Source organism: Haemaphysalis longicornis, unplaced genomic scaffold (assembly GCF_048455015.1).
Source record: "Haemaphysalis longicornis isolate Haplotype H1 unplaced genomic scaffold, Haemaphysalis longicornis Haplotype H1 scaffold_7, whole genome shotgun sequence".
Taxonomy (NCBI): domain Eukaryota; kingdom Metazoa; phylum Arthropoda; class Arachnida; order Ixodida; family Ixodidae; genus Haemaphysalis; species Haemaphysalis longicornis.
This window is the reverse complement of record NW_027526422.1, coordinates 37,699,634-37,711,882: the sequence shown is the minus strand read 5'-3', so window position 1 is coordinate 37,711,882 and position 12,249 is coordinate 37,699,634. Positions and strand designations below refer to the sequence as shown.

At 47.2% G+C, this 12,249-nt stretch overlaps 1 protein-coding gene across 2 annotated transcripts in view; it reads right to left on the bottom strand.

Moving 5' to 3' along the window:
* LOC144145254 (zinc finger protein basonuclin-2-like) overlaps positions 1–12,249 on the bottom strand; it is a 327,806-nt gene that overhangs the window by 248,835 nt on the left and 66,722 nt on the right. The window lies entirely within an intron of this gene.

Sequence of the window (12,249 nt, the reverse complement as noted above, 5' to 3'; positions counted from 1 at the left end):
CTTTCTTGCCGGCGCGCCGCTCCGGCTAGCAAAGCACTACCAAAAGTAGCGGGACACAAGGCGCCCCCTGGCGGTGCTCCGGTGAATTACGGGAGATTCGCCGGAGGATGCGGAGCAGCCGGACGCCAGCATCCCTGGAGCTGGTCCGTGAAGCCTCCCGTTTTGTCGGCGAGGAGGCTCGCTTCGAAGCCAGGAACACAGCAGGTAGCTGGCTGCGCAGCTCATGAGAGTTTGAATAAGAATGATGGATCGCTGCTATTTAACCGGCTCCTTCGGACAACTGCTGCCACACGGCCGGAGCTTTTCGTGTCCTCTCCTCACATCTTGCTAATTTCGGTCTTGTGTGCTCGCACACTCTAACTCGCCCTAAGTTGCTGTAAATTGGTGAATATCAACTAAGCACGGGAGGCTCGCTTAGTATATATGTCGCACGCGTGAGCAGTCAGGACTTAGGAGTGGCTGAAAAGTGGCAGAGCTCAAACGCCAAGCAACACTGATTTACGGTCTCGTTTAAGCGGATAATCAACATGGATACTGTGGATACGTGCAACGTGCGCGCACCCAGAAGAACGCATGCCGAGGGCCGTGAATTGAGGAAGACGAAAATATCATTTTCAAATAATAAAGGAAATTTTGTGGCATAAGTTCCATTGCAAAATATGCTCAAGCTTATTACATCTCGCGCAAAAAATGCATGTGCGATTTGGGTGGGTGGGGATTCAAACAGTCGCGATGTCTGTTTACGCGTTCTTGTGTATATAATTACGAGCATTATTCGGTAATGTGGAGCATTTCGTATGTGTTTAACAGTGTTATGCGCATTGGTTTTAACAGCTTTAACCTCATACGTATTTATTCTCTTATCACGCTTTGTTTTTACAGTTACTGCGTTTCCTCCCTTCAATATTATTTCATTTGAAAAAAAAAAATGTTTTTTTACAACGTTTAATTTAACATTCAGTGCCGTCGCTTGCAAGTTCTTAGTCTTAGCTTGCAGGTTCCACATTCGCACGTGCTTTTAATCCTTCGTGCTTGAGCGCTCCAAATGTTGCTTCACCCAAAATGCGCATTTACCAGAACCTATATTTCCGCTCTCTTACAAACTGTTCGGCAATTCTAACAATTTTTAGCTACATGGGCATATATGCCTGCTAGTACGCCCTCCTAGTTGATTGATTGATGGTAGGGTTTAACGCGCCGACGCAACGCAGGCGATGAGACGCGCCGTAGTGGAGGGCTCCGGATTAATTTTGACCACCTGGGGATCTTTAACGTGCACCGAAATCTCGAACACGCCCTCCTAGTTGCATTAAATCAGCTGTAGTTTTTTGTGTAATGTATGGCAGCGGTACTTTCGGTTTCCTCTACTTTTTACTGCTTGCATCTGAGATATACAGATTTAGTTTTTTTTTTGTTTTTATTCCATAGTTGTGCTTCTAGTTAGACGTTGTAGAGGTTTTATCCCCGTCCTTTTTTATTACAGCTGAGGCTAGTCAATTCTATGAAGCTCCTAATAAGAAAACGTGTCTGTCGAAGCCGTATACTATAAGGGTGAATGAAGTGCAACAATTAAGGTCCTGTCGTTTGACAGGGCCGTACGCAGGACACCATTTCGAATAGGGAAGGGAAGGGGAGGGGGCGCTGCGCACTTGCGAGAAAATGATGGAAGGGGAGAACAACAAAGGAAGAAGGAAACAAACCCCAAGCAAGGTACCAACTAAAATTACCAAGAAACCTCGTGATATTGCAGGCGTACTCTGCATAGCCTACCGATTGCTTCGTTAATTTTTTTTTTGCTTTCCCAGAAGCATTGCAAAAATGTTGGATAGTAGTAACGAGAGCGGACAACCAGGACGCCCAGGAATGGTGGACAGTTTGCGACAGAAAAAAAAAATATATATATTGGGGATAGTAATTATTTGATGTTAGTAGTACTACCGCTTGCATACACCGCTTCGTGTGATATAGTAACATTTTATTCGACGATGCTGAAACCGAAGGAAGCTAAAAGAACAAGTCACGCTTCCGATAAGGGCACCCCCGCCGTGAAACACTGATTAAATAACCAGACCGCAGCGCATAGGCTGTATCAGTTCTGGAGGGTCAGAGCGAGCTTGAGGGAGTGCGAGCGAGCGAGGAATAGGCAAGACAGATAGACTGAGCACGCTGGTATGAAACTATGAAGTACGCCAAAACAAACATCTTCTCCCTCTCAATTCGTGATCTGTCAGCGCATTAAAGAGACCCTGCAACACTTTTTTTTTCATTTCTTTTTCTCTAAATCTTAAATTCTTTCTGAATGAAGTCAACAAACACATCCAGTATTTGGAATAGGGGGTCACAAAGTACCTCAGCCATAAATTGCTGCTTCATGTCAATTAGATATATCTTAGAAAATTGCTTAAAAGACTGTCCTCTCTTTCCCGAGCTTGGCGTTCATCGACGCCTCCAATTACGTCACTAAGGCCATGTAGCGGCTATTGGCCGGTTTTCCTTCAGTGGCAGAAATAAAAGCATCCAGTAGCCACTTAAGAAAAAACGCCACGAAAGCAAAGCACAAACGGAATGCGGATCTGCATAGGACAAGGAAATCACGCAGTGCAGCTCCGTGCTGGCGATAACATATATAGCTTTCCCAGTGCTTTCAGATGTGAAGGAAATGCTGAAAGCGTTTATCGGAAGTGTTGCGGAGTCCCTATAATTTGAAGGGAAGTATGACTGACGCCTGACCGCTATACGTTAAAAAGTGCTGTCCTTGTGGTCGGTGTCACGGCTTTTTATTCATGGCTTTAACTGAGCTTTGTAGCTTTGTTTTAAACTAGGCTATTTAGCTGCTGCGCCGAAAAAAAGCATGCGGCGGCCTCGCTTTCTATGAATGAATGAATGAATGAATGAATGAATGAATGAATGAATGAATGAATGAATGAATGAATGAATGAATGACTGTATTTCTCGTAAAGCTTACAAAAACAGTACGACGGGCGATTGGGGAAAAAGTTGCTCGCAGGCAACTTGACGAGCCCAAAAGCCCGGTAGACACACAGGGCAGCAAGAAAGCGTGACGAGAAAAAAAATTCAGAAAAGAAAAAGATAAGAGAAGTAAAAATAAAATACAGACAAGAAATCACCAGTACAATGTAATGACAACAAATTGATATCTTTGTCACTACAGAAATAAAATACAAACAAGAATCACCAGTATAATGTAGTTAAAAAAATTTACACCTTTGTCACCACCAACTGTTTCTACACTTTGCCTTTGCTTTTTGTAGTAGACGGTCGGGAAATTTTTGTTTGAATGAAATTTCCCAGGTTGGTTCCAGTGAATGCATTTCAAGCTGGGAAGAAATATCATTTACTCGAGTAATTTTCGTATTTATGGAGTATGCCCACGCAGCTGCACGTCTAACAACTGTGACGACAAAGAACTTAGCTGGTTCATTGTCGAGGGTTAACTACCTCGTTTACAATGTATACGCGCCACGGTCGCCTTTATTTCCGGTGTACAATGTATTTAGATGTTGTCGGTGCAGACCCCACGAACTTCAACCTCGGAATCAAATTGCGAACGTAAAATTTGTTTAGGTCGCTTCTGGTGGAGATTTGAGCTTTACAAATGCATACGATTAGATGGCTTTTCTGCGCACGTATCCGCCTTAGCCCTTTTGGCTACGTCTCCGGCCGCGCACGACGCAGACGCGCGCTAACATCATGCGGTCGAACAAGTAGAGAAACAGACAAAAAAAAAAACGCAAAATGAAAGAAGTGGAAAGAGAGGATTAATAAAGGACAAGCGAAATACACTAACAATTCCAGAAATAATTTGACGATTGAAATTTTAAATTACCAACCCTGTACCATATGACAGCTTTTTTAGCTCTTTGAATGACTTGGTACGAGCGCACTTATAGCCGTCGTGTATCGCACCGTGCCGTCGCACACGCAGCCAAGCGAGATAAATACGATGAGTATAATCAACTGAGGATCGACTTTAGAAAAGTATGATCTCAGGAATGGTTGTGTACTTGACGACTAATTACGTACAGACATTATAGGGCACAAAGAAAATGTGGGCTTTCGGATTCGCGTAAGTGTTTAGAAAATCGTGAGCGCTGTTAAACGCTGCCATAGAATGATCCAGGCACCGCGAGCCACTGACTTTTTTAATAGGCTTTTAAACTTTACTGTTTTTTGTACTTCGCATACAGTATTACACTGGCAGTTACGAATGCCTTCTATCACGTTTTTATGCTCAATACAATTAAACATGTATAGTAATTTTTACAGTTTATTTCATTGTGCATGGCTGCGAAATTATAAAGTAACCTGTGTTCCCCTTGTGGCTTCCAATTTATTCAGTGTCGTGTTTTTCTGACATTGCAACCATTCTCACGTCACGCGATGTCAATAGGCTGGAAGTAACCTCTGCTTTGTTACAATTGTAGTACTGTTTAATGAACGTGGCACAATGGCATCAACAACGTCAACAACCTTATGTAACCGTCTGAAAGAGCTCCTGAAACACACTCTCTGGAAGATAGGAACGCCCTCCAGCATGTTGAATGATGATTGCAGTTCTTAAATTAGGTGGTCACAAACCATACAATCGAACTATTATCGCCCATTAGAGCGACAGTGGTTGGCTCCAATGTTAGCTGAGGTGGGCCCCGTAAGTACGCTAAAAAATCGCTCAAAAGATTTTGCGCTCCTCCCTGGAGCGTTCTTCACAGTCCGGGCATCCTTTGTCGGCACATCCGCCGCGGTGGCTCAGTGGCTATGGCGTTGTGCTGCTGAGCCCAAAGTCGGGAGTTCGATTCCCGGCCGTGGCGGCCGCTTTTCTGATGGAAGCGAAAAGCAAAAACGCCCGTGTGGTATACGAGATTTCGGCGCACGTTAAAGAGGTGGTCAAAATTAATCCGGAGCCCTCCAGTACGGCGCGCCTCATCGCCTGCGTTGCGTCGGTGCGTTAAATTCTGCAATCAATCAATTAATAAATCTTTGTCGGCACTCCTGTGCCGTCACAGAATCCGTGCGGCAGCCATTTACCGGATTCCTTTTAATTGAATCAATAATTATGCGATAACTGTTTAAAGACCATTGCGTCAGAAGCAGATAAAGCCTATTACCTCCGGTGCGTTCAGAAAATCGCGGTGAGCCGCTCTGTGTTGGCAGCGTCTTGACAGTGCAGGTCTCCAGGCATATATGAGGTGTAGAAAGAAAGCGTAAGACGCAGCAGGTGTATAGCATGCTGGCGATGGGGGCATAAAACGGGCTAATATGCACCTCGCAAGTATACTGTGGTCGCGATGTCCGTCATCTGCCGTTCCGGGAAACTTTCAAAGACGTTTGTAACCTGTCAGTTACAAACTGTTGCGTGCTGTTAAGCACTGTTAATGTGTACAGAGTGTAGTCACTATTTACTACAGCTTCCTTGGTCATTCACTTCTGTAGTATATGGCTTCTCAATTATTTATTTCTGCTGTTAGGGGCAGGCTTAAGTAAAATAAATTTTATTCGTAACAAGTGCTAGCTGCTTTGCTTTATATCCTCCTCAAAAGTGCTTGGAACGCCCGCAACCAGGCACAATAATTTCCTCTTATATTTCGCTAGCGTCCGTCGTCGATCCAGGGGTCGGTATACCCGGCGCACCCTGAATATCGGACGCATTCCGTGTCAGCTGCCTTATTCTCGGTCTTGTGTGGTTTCATGGCGAGGTGTATGGATCCTACCTCTATCCCTCTGCTCGCTGGTAAGTGCTTTCCCACGTCATGTAATAAACTGCAAAGTTTTGCTGCGGTCATCTTCACCGATTTCATGGGTCATCTTGATTGATTCGGTAGGGCTTAACACGCCGACGCAACGCAGGTGATGAGGCGCGCCGTAGTGGAGGGCTTCGGATTATTCTGACCACCTGGGGATCTTTAACGTGCGCCGAAATCTCGAACACACGGACGTTTTTTTTTTTCCTCCGCCAGAAAAGCGGCCGCCGCGGCCGGGAATCGAACCCGCGTCCTCGTGCTCAACAGCACACCGCCTTAGCCACTGAGCCACCGCGGCGGATTCATGGGTCATCTTCAACAACTTATTCGCAGTCCACTCACCCTTCAAAAAACCAACAGCCCCCCCTTTCAAACCATGTGGACAACTTGTCATGCGTTTGTTGATGCATGGAACTATTTTTTTTTCTCTTTCTCTCTAGCACTGTTCTTTCTTTTTTTTTTTTTGTCCTTTCAGTTATTTCGCTCAGATACACGTATACGGGCTCTGATGCAGAGCTTCCATTCTTACTAGGCCCTGTCCATGGATTCTTTTGGCCATCAGTATGGGCAACTTCTGGCAGAGTCATTAAACGATGGCAACGGCACGACGGTCCGGAGAGAGTCGGGGTGAAGCTCAGAGCCAGTACAACTGAAAAAAAAAATAAATAATAATAATAAATAAAGAAAACAAATAAAAAGATCCCTGGCCTCAGAGGGAAGTACAAAAAAGGTCGTCCGCTAATGAGCGCACCTTGATGCTCGGTGTCTGGAGACGAGGCTTAACGGCGTTATTAATTGCCACAAAAAATGCCTGGCAGGGAGATCGTCCCGGCGTCGTTGCAAACGAAACCAGATGCGGCCAGCTGGCAAGGAGTAATGCCCCTTTTGTTGCCCATTAGTGGACGCCACGGGCCGAGAACGCGCTTTACTATACGCAGAGGGCGAGATCAGCGCATAAAACGATCCCAACAAGGACAAGAAAAGACAGGGAGGAGGGAGAGGGAGATTCTAGAAGCGATGCTTTGCATGCGCGTGCGCGGATGGCGCTTGTCACAAATGACACACCAGGGTAAAGGCGAGTGCGCGCGCGTGGTGGTGGCGGTGTTGGTGGCTGATAGCCGCCGCGCTTCCACGCTCCAATCCGCATGTATATGCGCCACTGAATTCATTGCGCCGCAAAGCATCCTTCATGCCGCGTCGGAAGAGCGTTTTCTGCCTGCTCAATTGACTGTTTTGTTGCCGGCCACTTCGCTTGCGCCTCCGGCGCCGCGGCTTGCATGCGGTGCAAAGAAAACCCACACACAGGTCACGCAAACACGTACAATAACGAAAAGCGGCAGTGTGAAAGGAAAGCGGGGGGAGGGGGGTGGGGAGTGAGGGCTAAGTGCGCAGACCACTTCCTTTATACTGTAGTTTCTGTCTCTATTTCTTTTTATCCATTTTTTAAAGGTGCTGTAAAACAAAACGAACGCTCAAAGAGAAAGAGAAAGCGAGGTGTATAAGAATCGGGGAGAGAAGCAGGGAAGCTAAACGCGGCGGCGTCGAAGGGCATTTGTTTTTCCCGCTCGGTTTGACACGCAACGGTGGACCGCTCGCGTACGTGCGCCTATCTTCCTTTCCGGGACAAATAGGAGAGCGTTTAAGCAAAAATGACAACTTCAGCAGCCGCGCCATACGCTGCACGCCAAAGATGCAGCAGTGAAAAAGCAGAAGAAAAGTAAATGTAACCGGCAGCTTTTTAAGTCGGGTAAAAAATATGAGAATGAAAAGAAAGGAACGGTGCAGTTGGGTGTCCAGCGCAGTAAAAAATGAGTAGTCCGACACGGCCGCTTGGTTGGCAGGGGAGAAATGGGCCAAGGGGGAGTCGCGCGGGCCGATGCGTCCCGCACGCCCGCGCGCAAGCGGGAGAGATCAACACCGCGCAGATCAGAAAGCTTATACTAGCTGTCATCGTAAGAACACTTGGGAAAAGCTTTGGGTGTTTTATATTGATTACGCAAAAATAGCGTCACTGTAAAATCCTGCCGAAATTGTCTCGTGGACAAAACTGAAGAACAGGAGTTGTTGGGAAAATGTAAGGCAGACCAGGGAGGGTCGATGAATGGGGCGGACTTGTACTTATCTTTGAGGTGTCGGCGAAACTTGGCCCTTGAACAACGCGTTCAGTTCGGGAATTCTCCGACTCGAGACATGTCTGACAGCTGCGCCAACTTACAAGCCGCACCTGGCTGTTAACACGATAGCTCATTGAAATGGGAAATTCCGGTTTAAATAATTGTATTCTTCAGAAAAATTGAGCATTAAATATTGTTCTCTCTGTATCTTGAGGATGATATCCTGGCCAGCCCGCAGGCCTTTCAAATATTGTGAGAAGGAAAAAAAAAAGAAAAGAATGGAAAATAGTGAACTGTCAGCAAAGAAGATTGTGCGCATTCGGACTCGGGAATTTAGGCCGGCTCATGTGGCAAGCGACGGGGCAGTACAACTGTGCATTCCCAATTTAAAGTGAAGGCGCTCGCCCGCTCTAGCTCGGCCGTGATGAAGCGCAGAGTGTTTGTGACGCGTGCAGCTCTGAGTGACGTCAATACGTGGGCATGGTTTTGCGGCGGTTTGCCGAGCTCCAGATGCGCGCTGCCGGAGGACTGAAGTATACTCAGCCCATAGTTCTGCGGGTGATTGCATTTTCGCAAATCTAACGCTGGATATCGTATTGACTGATGATCCTCCACAATTTCTACAGACGCCTAACTGCAATACCTAAAAGCCTACTCAACAAGTACTACTTAATTTTTTTCCTAAATAGGAACTGGTATTACTGCGTCCGCCATGGCGCCTGCGCACTTCGCGAAAAAAATGAAAACACTTACCTTCAGAAGCCTATTTTTTAAAATTACTTAGCTTCCCTGAAACACCATGTACATGTATGTATGTATGTATGTATGTATGTATGTATGTATGTATGTATGTATGTATGTATGTATGTATGTATGTATGTATGTATGTATGTATGTATGTATGTATGTATGTATGTATGTATGTATGTATGTATGTATGTGCGCATAACCTGTCAGCAGAAGGACGCTGCCAACAAGTCGATGTCAGAAAACATTTGATTTTCCACAACGAAATGGAGGGAGTGTGTGGTGCCATAGCAGGTAAATTGGAATAGAACCGTAATCCGGAGGTTGTGGGTTCGGTTTCTAAGCGGGCGAACGCATTAGAGCAAATCCGCGACTTTCACGGCCTCGCAGCTGCGCGAGTGCACGCTAAAAAAACCTGCAAAGGTTGTTTCACTGCACATGCACGCGAAGTGTGGAAAAGCCAACTTCAATGAGGAGTACACGATGGGGCGGACTGCAAACAAACGCAGGTTCCCACAAGAGCACCCCACAAAGAAAATTGGGTGGTGTCATTACACGTTAGGACGACACTCTTGCACGGTGCACATCCCATTGGAGTGGCAAAAGAGCTGAGGGAAAACGAAAAGCTGCCCCTTCAAGAACATTTTTTGGGGCGCAAAAGCAGCCTAAATGTCAAAGCATCCATGTCTTCGGAAACAGGATTATTCATATGTAAACATCAGTAATAGCGAAAGGAATCACAAAAAACGTATACAAAACTTTGCTTTGCGAAGTGATCAATTAGGCCCTTGTCACGTGCAAACAAGAGCCGGAATATCCGCAAACGAGACACTGGCCGCTGAATTCCAGCTTTGTTATTAAGCAGTTTGTCTCTATTGATGATGATGATTTGTGTTTATTGGCGCAAGGCCAGCTAGGGCAAAGAGCGTATAAGACGTGGTTATTTATGAAGTACTTGTAAGTGTAAATACTGAATTATTACAGTAAAAACAAAACAAAGTGAAGCTAAATAAAATCTAATGAAGATGGCTGGTGTATAGGACCAGTTGGTGATCACTTATGATATGAAATTAGTTCAAAAAAGTGAATCTCTGTCAAAAATTTAAAAGTACGTTTAAACGAAAACATGGGGTTATCTCCCAGAAAGTATGGTGGATGCAGCGGAAAGTTGCATCTGTATAGCTCTGGAAAGTGTTTATGTCGTGTTGTGTCTAGTGCTTTGCATTGTGTGAGGATGTGTGTTACAGAAAGGCCCTCTCCGCATTTGGTGCAAGTTTGTCTCTATCAACAGCAGCCAATAACAATTGTATTGCGCCACACGCAGTGATTAGCCTGAAATACCTAAGTTTTCTGTGAAATCTTGTGTTGCTAATTATTTCTCACAAAAGACAACTTACCCAAGCGACGTTTTTGGGTGCACTGCTGCGCACCCTGTTTGAGATTTTGTGAAAACGTGCACGATATCACCAAAAAAGCTCTTAGCCGTGCCCTGGTTTTGAATGATCAGACTGCGCGCATGCAAACCAAACCCTAACTTCAGCGTGCAAGCTGTTTGGTTTTTTAAAAACCAACTCGCACCAAAGGCTCGGAACCACAAAGTTCATCGATGTAAGTTACGTCGTTCGTGGCCTATACGGACGTGCCTCCAGAGCCAGAAAATCACTTCGATCAGTAATGGCCGCATGAATTGTCACACAGCAGCTCCATTATAGGCAGGGTCTGGCGCACTGCTCGTTCAGCCACCGCATGAGGTATCGCAACTTTAACGGCGTCCTCACCCCCGCTTCGTTCGACCTCTTTACTGCATTTTTGGTAGCGCCCGATCCGCCACCGCTGCAGCGGCCCGAGTCAACGCGGAGGACGGGGGGGGGGGCGTCAGCGGCAGCGGCAACAGCGTCCGCTCCCTGGGGCCCCATACGGGACGGCGGGACATTATTCGCGCGCGGCGCGCATAACTCAGCAGCGCGTGCACACTTTTACGGCCCTCCGAAGGCCGCCGTGGCCTCGGCAGGCCTCGCGATGCGCGCTCTTCCGACGGCCAGGCCGGGGGCCCCGTGCGCGAGCGATAGGCGGCCCGCAGCGCTGCGCGACGCTGGCCCTTTGACACGCACCGATCGCTTGCCGCCAACCCTGCGCTGGTCGGAAAGTTCAAGAGCGTGCGTACGCGCTGGACTGTGCCTGGATGTGCATAGGCGCCTGCTTTAAACGCGCGTCGCTTCAGGCGCCCTGGTGACATCGCGTGGTCGTCGACAGCATGACGCATGAAGCGGATACACGCTACTGAGACCAACTTTCATGTTTTGAGAGACGCACACAGTAGCGCCAGCGCGCAGCGCTTAGAGTCCGTTCGTGAAATTCAAGGCCCTAACCGGGTAACCTGCGGGAAATATCTGCAACTTGTAGCTCATTATACGTAGCACCATACAGGAGCTATGCGCGCTGGGGTTATATCCTTTGTCAGCTACGTCGTAGTTCGAATGAAGATCGAATGGGAGAAACTAGGGTTTAAGCTCGGGGCTTCTCAGCGTGGCCGTGGCGTATTCAGGCGGCAGCTTCGGTGGTGTGGCTAAGTGCTTCGTGGTCGACCGTCTTCGTTACTCGGCCGAGGAAATTCCCCGAATCGTCGGAGCTATAGCTGACATCTTGATGCTCTTGTTTAAACCCTGTGTCAGCTTGGTCGTGGCTCATATTGAACATCGAGTGAAGGACTTGTTTTGTGGAATATATATAAAAAAAGCTTAATGACTGGGAAAAGAACTGGACTTCACTGCTTACATATAGGATGACGATAGAGGAGCACGCGTGCGAAACGTCCGTCGCTGTGCGCGGGCGCGGGGGTGACTCGACTGCACGAAGAGCACGCACCACGAGAGAGAGTGCGGAACTTGAATCATGTACGTTGGTTTTTAAAAACATCCGCGGGGCCTCCGGGACTCGAGGCGGCTCGGGTGGCTCGGTGTGACATCTATAGGTTATTTATTGCACGCAAGCTGCGGGCACTGTTGCGGTGGTGTCGAGTGCTCCGCGGTCATCCTCTCCGCCGGCCGCCGGTGTTTACTTTTGGCTTTTGTTTCTCGGTGCGAGAGAATTCTCCGAAGCCTCGGAGTTGCCTGACCCCTGAAATGCTCCGCCATGTGATCCCGTCAAAACCGCCATTGTTCTACAGAAGGCTCGTTTATCACTCATCGCTTAGCGTCGTCTTTGTTCTGGCGACAATATTTCTGATGCTGTGTCCTCTGTGTGTGTACGCAACCGGTACTTTTAGTTTTCCTCAATTAAGGGTGACTTAGGAAAATCAGTTCAGACATGGTGTAACGTACATATCGCAGCTACAACATTAAGAGCGTTGAAGTTCTCGATAGGTCTGGTTTTCACCGCAAATCCGTACGTATAATACTCAAATATGTTACGTGTGTCTACCGACCGCCTCGCGCTCCTCTCCGTATTCCACCATCTGCTGGAAGTGCCGCCATTTATCCAGAGGGCTCCAGCCAGTGTCATCTATGTAGGCCCACCACAACTTCCTTCTTCACTAAAACAGTTCCACTCGTGTTCTCGACTGGGCTGGTCTCGTCTCTTTGGTTTCCCACAACTACAGTGTACATTACAAAGGCCTCGTACCAGTCTTT